This window comes from Amblyraja radiata, chromosome 17, assembly GCF_010909765.2.
Source record: "Amblyraja radiata isolate CabotCenter1 chromosome 17, sAmbRad1.1.pri, whole genome shotgun sequence".
In the NCBI taxonomy this organism is placed as follows: domain Eukaryota; kingdom Metazoa; phylum Chordata; class Chondrichthyes; order Rajiformes; family Rajidae; genus Amblyraja; species Amblyraja radiata.
In genome coordinates, this window is record NC_045972.1 from 6,521,971 (window position 1) to 6,533,374 (window position 11,404).

The following is an 11,404-nucleotide window of genomic DNA, read 5'->3' on the forward strand; positions in this document are numbered from 1 at the left end:
GAGTGTGTGTGCGTGTGTGTGTGAGTGTGAGCATGGGCCCATATCTGTCCAGCAAGAGCGATAATGTTGATGTGTGTCCGCGATGCGTGCAGTGGTGCAGCTGTGACTTCTCTCCAAAACCCCGATGTTACTGTGCCGTCTGCATGCGTTTTCAGTAAATTGTCGCCAAGATTTGCAAGTATCAACGTTAATATATAGTCATCGTCTTGGCAGAATGTTTTATATAATTAATTGGGTGGCCACGTGTTCAGCTCAAGATTGGAGGTTAAAGATATTTATTAGCATTTATTTCAGAGAAATTTGAAACTAATTCATTCTCATTGACAGGAATTGACAGTGTCCATTAATACAAGGGAAACATTGACAAAACTGGGTTTACCGCTGGACTTATTGACCGTTCTGACGATGGTCTTCATGGGGAGTGCTTCGTGCCCCACTAGACAGGAGAAGGAGGTTCCGCTAGCCCACTCCTCTGCCCCAACGGATAACAGGCTGTATGTGAAGAAGGTGTCATTGCCGTTCTCCGCCTCCACCTCGGTGTTCTTGTACTTGCTCTCATCCACCCGCTTGTCATCAAGTGTCCACGTGACGAAGATCCTGCGAGGGGAGAATCCTCTCACGAAGCAGGTGAGGGTGATAGTCTTGTGCGCGGAGATTTCTTCTGTCGGCGGCAGAAGAACTGAGACGGAAGGTGGCAGCAGATGTTGACCTAGGGAACAATTGAAATTACGTTTATTATACAAGACGGTTAAAGCATTAAAAGCTAATATATCCGTGAGTAAACTGCCAACCGACAGTATTAACGGCATTGCATTCCCCTTTAGTAACTTGTCTCTTTGTTCAGACATATACACCTGAATGTGCGTCTCTCTGTGCACGGCAGAAGGTTTGTATGAATCACTACACACACTCACAACACAAGATCAAGCCATGCGCCCTCTCTGATCCGTGTTATTTCTGATGGCCATTGTTGGCTCTTGCTCCTTTTCTCATTTAACTGCATTTAGCAATAAATGACACTTTATCAAACCATGGCAGGAGTAGTTAGTGGATGTCAGCGGAGAATGTTGAGCATACAAGGTGATGCTTTGTGAAGGGCGTTTTCGAAATCGATGCAAATGATGGAATTGTAAAATGAATTCAGGGATCGCAGGAAACAAAGAGCACGTCAGACAGTGTGTACGCAAAAAGAGATGCTCTTGTATGACGTGGGGGAAATTACCCATTCTTAATTTACAGAGATGATGTTGGACGGAGTTGAGAGGGGAAAGGGAATTTCGAAATGGCCATTTTGACCTGGACAATACAAGCAAAATGGAAAACAAAACACTCCTAGGCTCTTTGTCTGCGGCCTTCCTGGGCGTTATATCTAATCCCTATGGCAAGCTTTCAGAATGGCATTCCTCCGACCGTTTGTGTAGATGCAGACCATTGGAGTCAATATTAAATGATCTGCATTAAGGTGACGTCTTTCCGATATACGGCATTTGAAGGTTTTTGTTTTTTTCGAATAACTCGTTTCATGTGCCTAGCTCAGAAACGGGCATTTCTGCTACGTGAGAGTATCTGCGATTTACTGTCACCATCACCACATGGTAATTTGGTAGACAAACCCATATCCCTGCAAGTTACAACACTCATTTCATGCAAAGTCATCTCGTATTCTCTCTTTTCCAGCTCTGACCAAGGACTCCGTGAAGTCTTAGCACTATTTCATTTTGCATAGATATTGATTCGCCGACGGAGTGATCTCAATCATTAATTTTAGCTTTATCTCAGAAGAAAAGTGCACCAGTCACCTCTGGCCCACAGAACATCGCTGCAGCTACACCGGCTCACCTTTCTTCCAGTTGATTCGTTCAGTTTTTGGCTTTGGCATATCACCATGGCTCACCACGCATTCGAAATAATCCCCACTCAACCAGTCATTAGTCGAAATGTTGACTTTGCTCTCTACGATATCTGCATGTCCTGTGGGCTGGATCTCTGATTCCAAATGTACATTTTCGCGGTTCCAAGATACTGTGATACCATAAGGTGCATCGGATACCAGACAGGTTAACGTCACGGTCATCTCCATTAACTCTTGTTCAACTTGTGGTGGAAGGATTGTAATAATCAGTTTGTCGCAGGAACCATCATCTGTGGCACAATAATGAATGTGAACATAAGCATTTGCAGGAGTAACCGGGATCGAAGGTTTACACCAATCATCCGCCCCCAAAACTTTAATGTGTACATGACCCCTTCTGAGTAGTGATTCTGGGAACATGGGTCCTAAATCGTCATGAACTGACTTTTGTCTCTGTGCAGAGAACAACACAATAAATGAAATGAGAGATCGCATCATGGGCTATACCACGATAGACACACAGTGCTGGAGTACTGTAACTCAGCGGGTCAGGCACCATCTCTGCAGAAAATGAATACATGCTGTTTCTGGTCGAGACCCTCCTTTAGACTGAGAGTCTGGGTGGGGGCGGGGGGGGGGGGGGGGGGGGTGTAGAAGTAATAATAGGTACAAATAAAAAAACAACCGTGAGCGCTAATGTTTACACTGATATCCCGAGACGTATCACGGATGTATTTCTTACCTAGAGACATACTGATGTTTTGGCTTTTCAAATCTTTTTCATGGTCGACTTGGCAGGTATAGACGAAACCTCTGAACCACTCTTCAGCTGGGAATGTCAACTGGCTGGTCGCCGAGAAGTTACCATCACCGTTCACCTGGAAGGCGGGAGAGGTGACGATGCCAGAATCCAATGGCTTTCCATTCTTCAGCCAGTTCACAGTAAATTTGGCTGGGGTGAAATCGTTGACCAAACACACGGCGATCGCTTTTCTGCTGCGCTTGATTTCATCAAGGGCAGTTATGGTAATGGTGACGGTAGGATGATGACGTACCACGCGGTCTGAAAGGAAATAAACTTCATTGGAATTGCTGATAAACCATCGTCGATTAATAATGATACCCAATATTTGGACCCCCAAAAAAAATCACTTTTTCTGATTCAAAGTAGCCGTCCACTCACTTGGACTTCCCGAGATGTTGCTAAATTCTTTGTTTATCATGGTACATCGAGCGCTCGTAAATGGGGAACTTATAGCTCGGTAAGTCGTTGTAATGGGATGTACACAGGGATGTAATGGGCCGACTTCTGCTTTTGTCCTCTGTGACTGTGTCTGTGCTTTTAATATTCTTGATAATGTTCTCAACATGATGCACTCAGCTGCTTCGATTGTTCGCGAGTTAAAATGTAAGCTATCCATGGATAAGTCAGTTCCTCGCGAATTATATGGACGTGCTCGTGATAATAAATTGATCAGCACTCTTTTCAAGCTCTCTACAAGTATTTTTTTAGTGTTTTATGATTTTGTGAATGGTGAATTGTCTCGATATTTGAAGCACCGCCTTTCGTTCCGTCACAAGAACGAACGGCAGTGCTTCGGTATTATGAATATCGCTCTCGCCCCTCGGTGCCTGGAAACAAGACTCACCGTCTTGTCGAAACAACAACAGCAGATGTTGTTTGATTTTTTAAAAAAAAGGAAAGGGCTGGAATAATGTGGCGGGTGGTTTAAGTGTTTTTGGTCTTTGGTGGTCAAGTTGAGAATGGAGTTTCATCAGTGTTCCAGGTGTTACGTGACATCTGTGGATGCAGCCACACTTTTACATCACTATATAGACATGAATTGTCTGTCTTTGACCAGGTGGATCGTGGAGCTCAGATGAGCGTTCGACAGTCAGTATGATATGAAGAATAAAACCGAACAGGGCACATTAGGTCAAGTACTTATCTTCAATTGTCAAATCCCGCGAATTATATGGATTGCATCACGGCCTGGTTCGGCAACTTGAACATCCAGGAGCGGAAAAGACTGCAAAAAGTTGTTACCACTGCCCAATCCATAACCGGCTCTGACATCCCCCCCCCCCACCCCCACCCCCACACCCCAGCCCATCATCAAAAGGATGTATAGGAGTCTCTGCCTCAAAAAGGCAGCCAACATCAGAGACCCACACCACCCTCGCCACACACTCATCTCACCACTGCCACCGGGAAGAAGGTACAGGAGCCTGAAAACTAACGTCCAGGTTCAGGAACAGTTTCTTCCGTACAACCATCAGGCTATTAAACACTACATCCTCATATGCTCTGAACTACAATAGATTATTATTATTATTATTGCACTGTTATTGTTTGTTTTGAGTATGTGTGCATGTATACATGCAAAGATGTCATTGTTCTATCTGGGGCATATGACAATACAACATTCTTGACTCTCGGCTCTCAACTCCACCCTCGGCCTCACGGATAACCCCAACACAAACCTGGTACTTTCACTTCATACTCTTTTTGGTCGTGCTGAACCACGCAGAAGATGTCGCCATCCCCTGCCTCCGCCTCGGTGATGGTTAACTCGCTGCTCCGGGTGTAAGTTCCCAACTTATTGAACACTGCCGGGTAGTCCTTCACTCCGGTGGTCAGTTGTTTATCATCTTTCTTCCAAGAAACACTGGCGCCCGCGGGGGAATAGCCCAACGCCAAACAACCATAGGTGAACGAACCACTGGAGCCGTGATCCTCGCAGGTGAAGAGAATGAAGGGGCTGGGCGCGGATGAAGCCGCTGCAAGGCAAAGGCCACATCAATGTTAAACTCTCTCTCTTGCAAACGCCACATGAATGTTAAGCTCTCTCTCTCTTGTCTATTTCATGCAACTTCACCTGAGTATCACACACTATTAGTTAATCATTCCGCCTTGATCCCACCTTGGAAAACATTGTCTGAAAACGTCTTGGGGTGCCAATATCTGGCAGTTACTGTCAAATGTACGCACAATTTCGAGTTGGAAATATATCGATAGGCCTCCAGTATTAATTACTGTAAAATTCCCAGGGTTTCTCAGGAATGCTCAATGGCTATAACTAACGTTGGCGTATGGGTTACAATCTCACTAAACTCCTTGTTGCGACTGGGGATGATGGAGCAAGGGCGGATCTACGGGATATAGTGTAGACACGTGTGAGAGTCTCGTCTATTGTAAAAGTGTGGAATACCCGCTCCCTAAAGAATGAGGACCTCGGATACCGTAGATTTGTAATTTATGTCAGTCGATAGTCTATCTCCTGCGATGGCGACAGTGAGATCAACAAAGGGGACGTATGTGTCGGGGATAGACCCGGGGAATTTGATCGTACGGTCAAAGTTTGTAGACAATAAAGTCGATGAGTTCTGCATGGGTACAGGAGGAAGAGTTCGGGGAATCGGCCAGTCTGTGTCAGGGGTTGTCCCGTGTACCCAACTAAATGGAAATTGGTGAAATTATGTGCAATGTTGGAAACGACATTTTCTCTGCTATTTGAATAGAACAGTTATCCCACTAATCCGTGAACAGAGTGGGAATTGAAATCAATGGTTTAAACGAGGGTTTGACTGACGTTCAAAATTACATTTGCAAGCGAAACCTACGTTACTTTATTTATTAAATAAATAACGTAGGTTTCGCTTGGGCCACTGAGAGTGCCCATGGCTAAACTTTTGATTGGAAGGAAGAGGGAAGAGTTTTTGTCATAAATGGTTCAGAGATTATCCGATAAAATCACAGACAATGGAAGGATAACTGGTTTTCCATATCGGGCTCCCGAACATAAGTTGGGAGAAGACAAAAATAAACAATCACAATCTTGTTCGGGAAATTTGGCCTTAAATGTGTCCATCGAACGAAACCAACTAAGGGGGTGGATGGGATTGAACTGGTAGCGACAAATAACACACTTACAATGTCATTTTTTTTCACTGTATTTTGTTGTCCCATCACTCACGAAAATATACAGTAATTGCAAGGAAATTCCGAAAAGCAAAGCCGACAAGAACATTATATTCATACCAGATTAAAAACATGTATGAGATTGCATTGGTAAGGATTAAAAAGAACTCTCTCAATATAATATCTGAATTAATAAAGGTTATGTACCACAATCTCTGGAAACTAAATGTGGCATATAAATTGTAAGAACATGTTAATACTTCGTAATTAAATAAATTGGCACATGTTTCAAATGTTTGTCTGTGTGCACCATTGCCTTAATGAATTCAATAATAATCAATTAAAATTAATGTTGATGCAATGACGCTCAGTTCAGTTTCCAGCATCTTTAAAACGAGTTTACGTTTACAATGTCATCGGCACAGAAGAACGAATGATTAACATTGTATCACTGTCCGATGGGAAACGAATAAAAAAGATACCAATTATAAATTATAATCTGCAATCTATTGAAAAAAATATCTGAGTTTGCTTCGTGACTTCAATAGGAAAAGGCTTTCATTCATATAGATGAATACTTTTAATAGTGAAAATGCACAATGTTGCTAAATCAATGTTTTAATTAAATAAATGCAAATGTAAATTTGAACGACACTCAAACCCTCCTTTAAGCCATCGATTTCAATTCGCACTGTTCAAGGATTAGTGGGATACCCTGTTTTATAATTAAAATTAAGATAGCGGAGTCAGGGGATTTGGGGAGAAGGCAGGGACGGGGTACTGATTGGGGAAGATCAGCCATGATCACATTGAATGGCGGTGCTGGCTCGAAGGACCGAATGGCCTACTCCTGCACCTGTTGTCTATTGCCTAAAATAGCAGGGAAAATTCAGTTTCCAACATTCCATTTCTTTTCCCAATTTCTCTTTTTTTTTTACCGCAACTATTCGTAAAACTGACATTTTTCATTAACAATTTAGTAAATAGAGGAACATTATGCTTAAATGACATTGAGAGCCATAGACAAACATTAATTCAAATTATCTTTCTAATAAATCCACGGATTACAAATTATTCAAGAACTGCAGCTGTTCCGAAATCTCCCCGTTTCAACGCATTTTCTAAATGGGAAAACTCGTGATGTTTGACAGAAAACAGGGAAATGGGTCATTGGGTTGGGCAGCATTTGTGGAAAGAGGAAACCAAGCATTTTCCAGGTCGACTAACGTTGGGAGAATAAACCATGGCGAATTCCGCTTCGATTAGAGATATAGCATAGAAATAGATCCTCCTGCCAACCAAACCCACGGCGACACACAAGTTCCACGTTATCGCACCCCCGACCCACCAGGGTCAATTAACCTGCAAACCTGCACTCTTTTCGGTTGTGGGAGGAAAGCAGAGAACCAGTAACTAACCACAGGGAGAACGCGCAGTTCTCATTCTGCACCTGATGTCGGGAACGAAGTCGGGTCTCTGGCGCTACCAGCTGTCATTCGGCTCCCCTCTATGGGATTTGTCTTTCGCCACAGGCTGCGTGACCCTCTAGGTGTTTGCAAACTTTACTGTTCCTATTTATGATTTCTAGTAATTTCTTCTTTTTTTTATTTTTAAACATATATCTTCTTTGCGTTTATTGAAATAACCCAATCGGACACTTCATACAACATCAGTAACCTGTCGCTGCCACTCGAATTGAACGTACAAACACGTCAAATTGCGCACCAATATCGTCTCCCGCAATGGCCGGCTGGATCATACCGCCGATGGGATGAATCGCATAACACAAATTTGCTGAAACTCTTCACAAAAATCCAAATATCTCTGTCCAAAGACCACCGAAATTCATTGTTCCAATGACCACCGAGCCAATCATTGTTGAAATAACGACGAATAACACAATACACGTGGATTACATAGATACCTTTTCCATATAATGTGAATTTCATTCAGTTCCTCCGTCACCCTAGTTCCCCTGTCCCCTATTACACCCGGCACATTGTCATTCTATAGATCGCGTTTCACGGACTTTGCTTTCTTAGCTTTGCTGTGTCATTGGTTCACATGGCCAACTCATTGTACTTCAAGATAGACAAAAAAAAGTTGGAGTAACTCAGCGGGACAGGCAGAGTTACGCCAGCTTTTTGTGTCAATCGGCAGCATAAATCAGCACCCACAGTTCCTTCCTATTCATTGTACTTCAAGATATATAACTGCGCAGTTAACGCTGCCGTTGAACCTTGCTGTCTGTGTTTTGCTGCAAGACATTTTTACTTCTTCCATGCAAGTTGTGTTAGCGATTGGATTAAAGGTGGCAACGCGATTCCACCAATTAATACACACACTTTAAAAACATGAACATTTTACACCCAGGATTTATCAATTTCTGTCGTTTGTTTCATATGCGCTGAGAAGAAGCAAACTGAGACAAAGTACCTGCTGTTGATCAGAAAATACAGTTCGATGCATCGCAGATCAAGGACCACAACAATCTCAAACAATTAGAAAGCATAGTGAAAGCAAATTGATGCATATTTCCCCACTAATTTGGAACTAAACCGAATCCGTTTCATAGTCAAAGGATCGAAAGTCATAACACATAAGGCAAGTTTAAATCGGGAATCTCACTGCAGCGGAATCACATAACATTCTAAAGCAACATCGATCCAACATTGCAATGAATGGGTAATTAATGTAGAAGAACAATTTAATATAATTATTGGAAATATCGAGTAAAATTACAACTGGATACATTTAGATACTGAATAGGATGAAGTTTCTTACCGTTGGTTACCGTCAACATGGTGCCTCCTCCCCAGTAGTCAAGATACGCACGGTGTTACATTCTATGGGTTTCTTCACACAATAACATGATCTGCACAAGGTAGGCAAAAAAGAACAAAAATCCTGTAATTATTCGTATTTCACATCGAAGGCGAATGCCTTATTGCTCTTTGAAAACAATGAATGCGTTAAATAAATCATTTCCAACAATAATCAGGTACCACGGCGCCGTGAGTTAGACAGGGCAGTGAAATGTGTTAAGAATTATCTACATATAAAATACAAATTACTTCAAGTTACCTATACAACAAAATGTGCGAAAATATTCCTGGACATGTTTATGCTCCTGTTGTATGAAATGTTGAATTAAAAATATCATATACTGGCCCAGACCACCGTATTATGGGTTGTGGATGTTTTTGTATTGGTAGGAACCGCTGTGCCAGTATACACAGTGAAACATACCATGTCAAATACCTCGCTCTTCAAGAACTGATGCATGCACTGCTCACAGACGATATGTCCCAGGGTACACTTCGCTGTCACTTATACAGCTAAACGCTGTTCTTCTAAAGCTCATATAAAATAACGTTAATTGGTCGGAAGACAGTTGAACATTTCTCAAAACAATCCATGTAACTTTAAGCGGTGAAATTTCATTTGATTTTTCTTCACTCGGCCTCTCCTACGGTGCTTGTAGGTTGGAGCAGGAGAAAACTAGGTGTCCGGGTTTTTGTACGGGGAAGTCGCTGTTTGCAGCACAGTGACCCCCCACTGTACACAGTGAGACAGACCCGCACAAAAACCTCCCATACAGTTCACACTCAGGTTTCATTTGAAACGGCCTTCGACACGATTTTAAATGGTCCAGCAGTTCACAGAGAACACAGTAAATATACACAACACCAACAATATAAATATACACAACACCAACAATCCTCCTTCATCTCACTTGCGTAATGGAATGAGCATATTTTCCTAGTCTATGGTTTTGCGCAACGCCTATGGGTATGCGTGAAGCGAATTAAAAAAACTCACACGAATGCGCTGGTTACATTTTTGAATATCGTGTTGGATTTGCGAATGGTACTGTGACTCCATTTCCCGACTGTTATAGCTGTAGGAATAATTGCTCACCTCTAGTCTTTGATGGTGAAAGCTGGACTTCCCAACGTGCCGTTCTTGTACGGGTCTGACACTGAATCATCACACTGTGTATCGCGCACAGTAATAGACAGCGGTGTCTTCGATCCTCAGGGTCCTGGCCGTCACGGTGAAGATATTATTCGTATTGTCTTTGGACGGAGTAAATCGGCTCTCTATCCCCGGAGCGAAGTACTTGGTGTTAGCTGAATCGTAGTAGAGAAGCAGCCACTCCAGCCCCTGCCCGGGGACCTGACGGACCAAAGCCATATAGTAGCTGCCAACACTGAACCCGCTGACTTCACAGTTCAGTGTGATGGAGCCTCCAGGAGTGGCCGTCTCTGTCTTGGGCTGAGTTAGAACGATATCGGAATGGACACCTGCAAGTTAAAAAAAGGCATGAATGGCGAGGATAAAATATTGACCATTGATCCCCGACTCCAATTATCAAGAGGAAATACATTGGGAGGGTTCTAGAGTGGGTAGAAGGGGAATGGTGTAGGGGATATACCACTGAGAAACTTGCGTGGGGAATTTGTCCAACTCATTACTCACGGACTATTAACGCCAGGAACAGACTGAGTGAAACCGCCGACATCATCCCGCTGGGAAGTGTGACCCGGTTGTTTCTATACAGAACCTCGCAACAAACCAACTGCAAGGAAGTTGGATTTCGGACCCTCTTAGAGAGAATTAAATACCCGGCAAAAGAGGGCGCGGCTGTGGGCGGGACTTGTAAACCGAGTGGTGCAGCGGGCGGAGCTGAAACACGGCTCCTAACTCAACGGCAAGATGGACTCACGCTATCACATCTATTAGAAACATAGAAAAATAGAAACATAGAAAATAGGTGCAGGAGTAGGCCATTCGGCCCTCCGAGCCTGCACCACCATTCAATATGATCATGGCTGATCATCCAACTCAGTATCCTGTACCTGCCTTCTCTCCATACCCCCTGATAACTTTAGCCACAAGGGCCACATCTAACTACCTCTTAAATATAGCCAATGAACTGGCCTGAACTACCTTCTGTGGCAGAGAATTCCACAGATTCACCACTCTCTGTGTGAAAAATGTTTTTCTCATCTCGGTCCTAAAAGATTTCCCCCTTATCCTTAAACTGTGACCCCTTGTTCTGGACTTCCCAAAAATCTTCCTGCATCTAGCCTGTCCAACCCCTTAAGAATTTTGTACGTTTCTATAAGATCCCCCCTCAATCTTCTAAATTCTAGCGAGTACAAGCCGAGTCTATCCAGTCTTTCTTCATATGAAAGTCCTGACATCCCAGGAATCAGTCTGGTGAACCTTCTCTGTATTCTCTCTATGGCAAGAATGTATTTCCTCAGATTAGGAGACCAAAACTGTACGCAATACTCCAGGTGTGGTCTCACCAAGACCCTGTACAACTGCAGTAGAACCTCACTGCTCCTATACTCAAATCCTTTTGCTATGAATGCTAACATACCATTCGCTTTCTTCACTGCCTGCTGCACCTGTATGCCTACTTTCAATGACTGGTGTACCATGACACCTAGGTCTCGATGCATCTCCCCTTTTCCTAATCGACCACCATTCAGATAATAGTCTACTTTCCTGTTTTTGCCACCAAAGTGGATAACCTCACATTTATCCACATTATACTGCATCTGCCATGCATTTGCCCACTCACCCAGCCTATCCAAGTCACCTTGCAGCCTCCTAGC

At 43.2% G+C, this 11,404-nt stretch overlaps 1 pseudogene; it reads right to left on the reverse strand.

The window, feature by feature from the left end:
* Positions 1-258: 258 nt before the first annotated feature.
* LOC116982439 lies at positions 259-10,363 on the reverse strand (annotated as a pseudogene).
* Between the last annotated feature and the right edge of the window lie 1,041 nt (positions 10,364-11,404).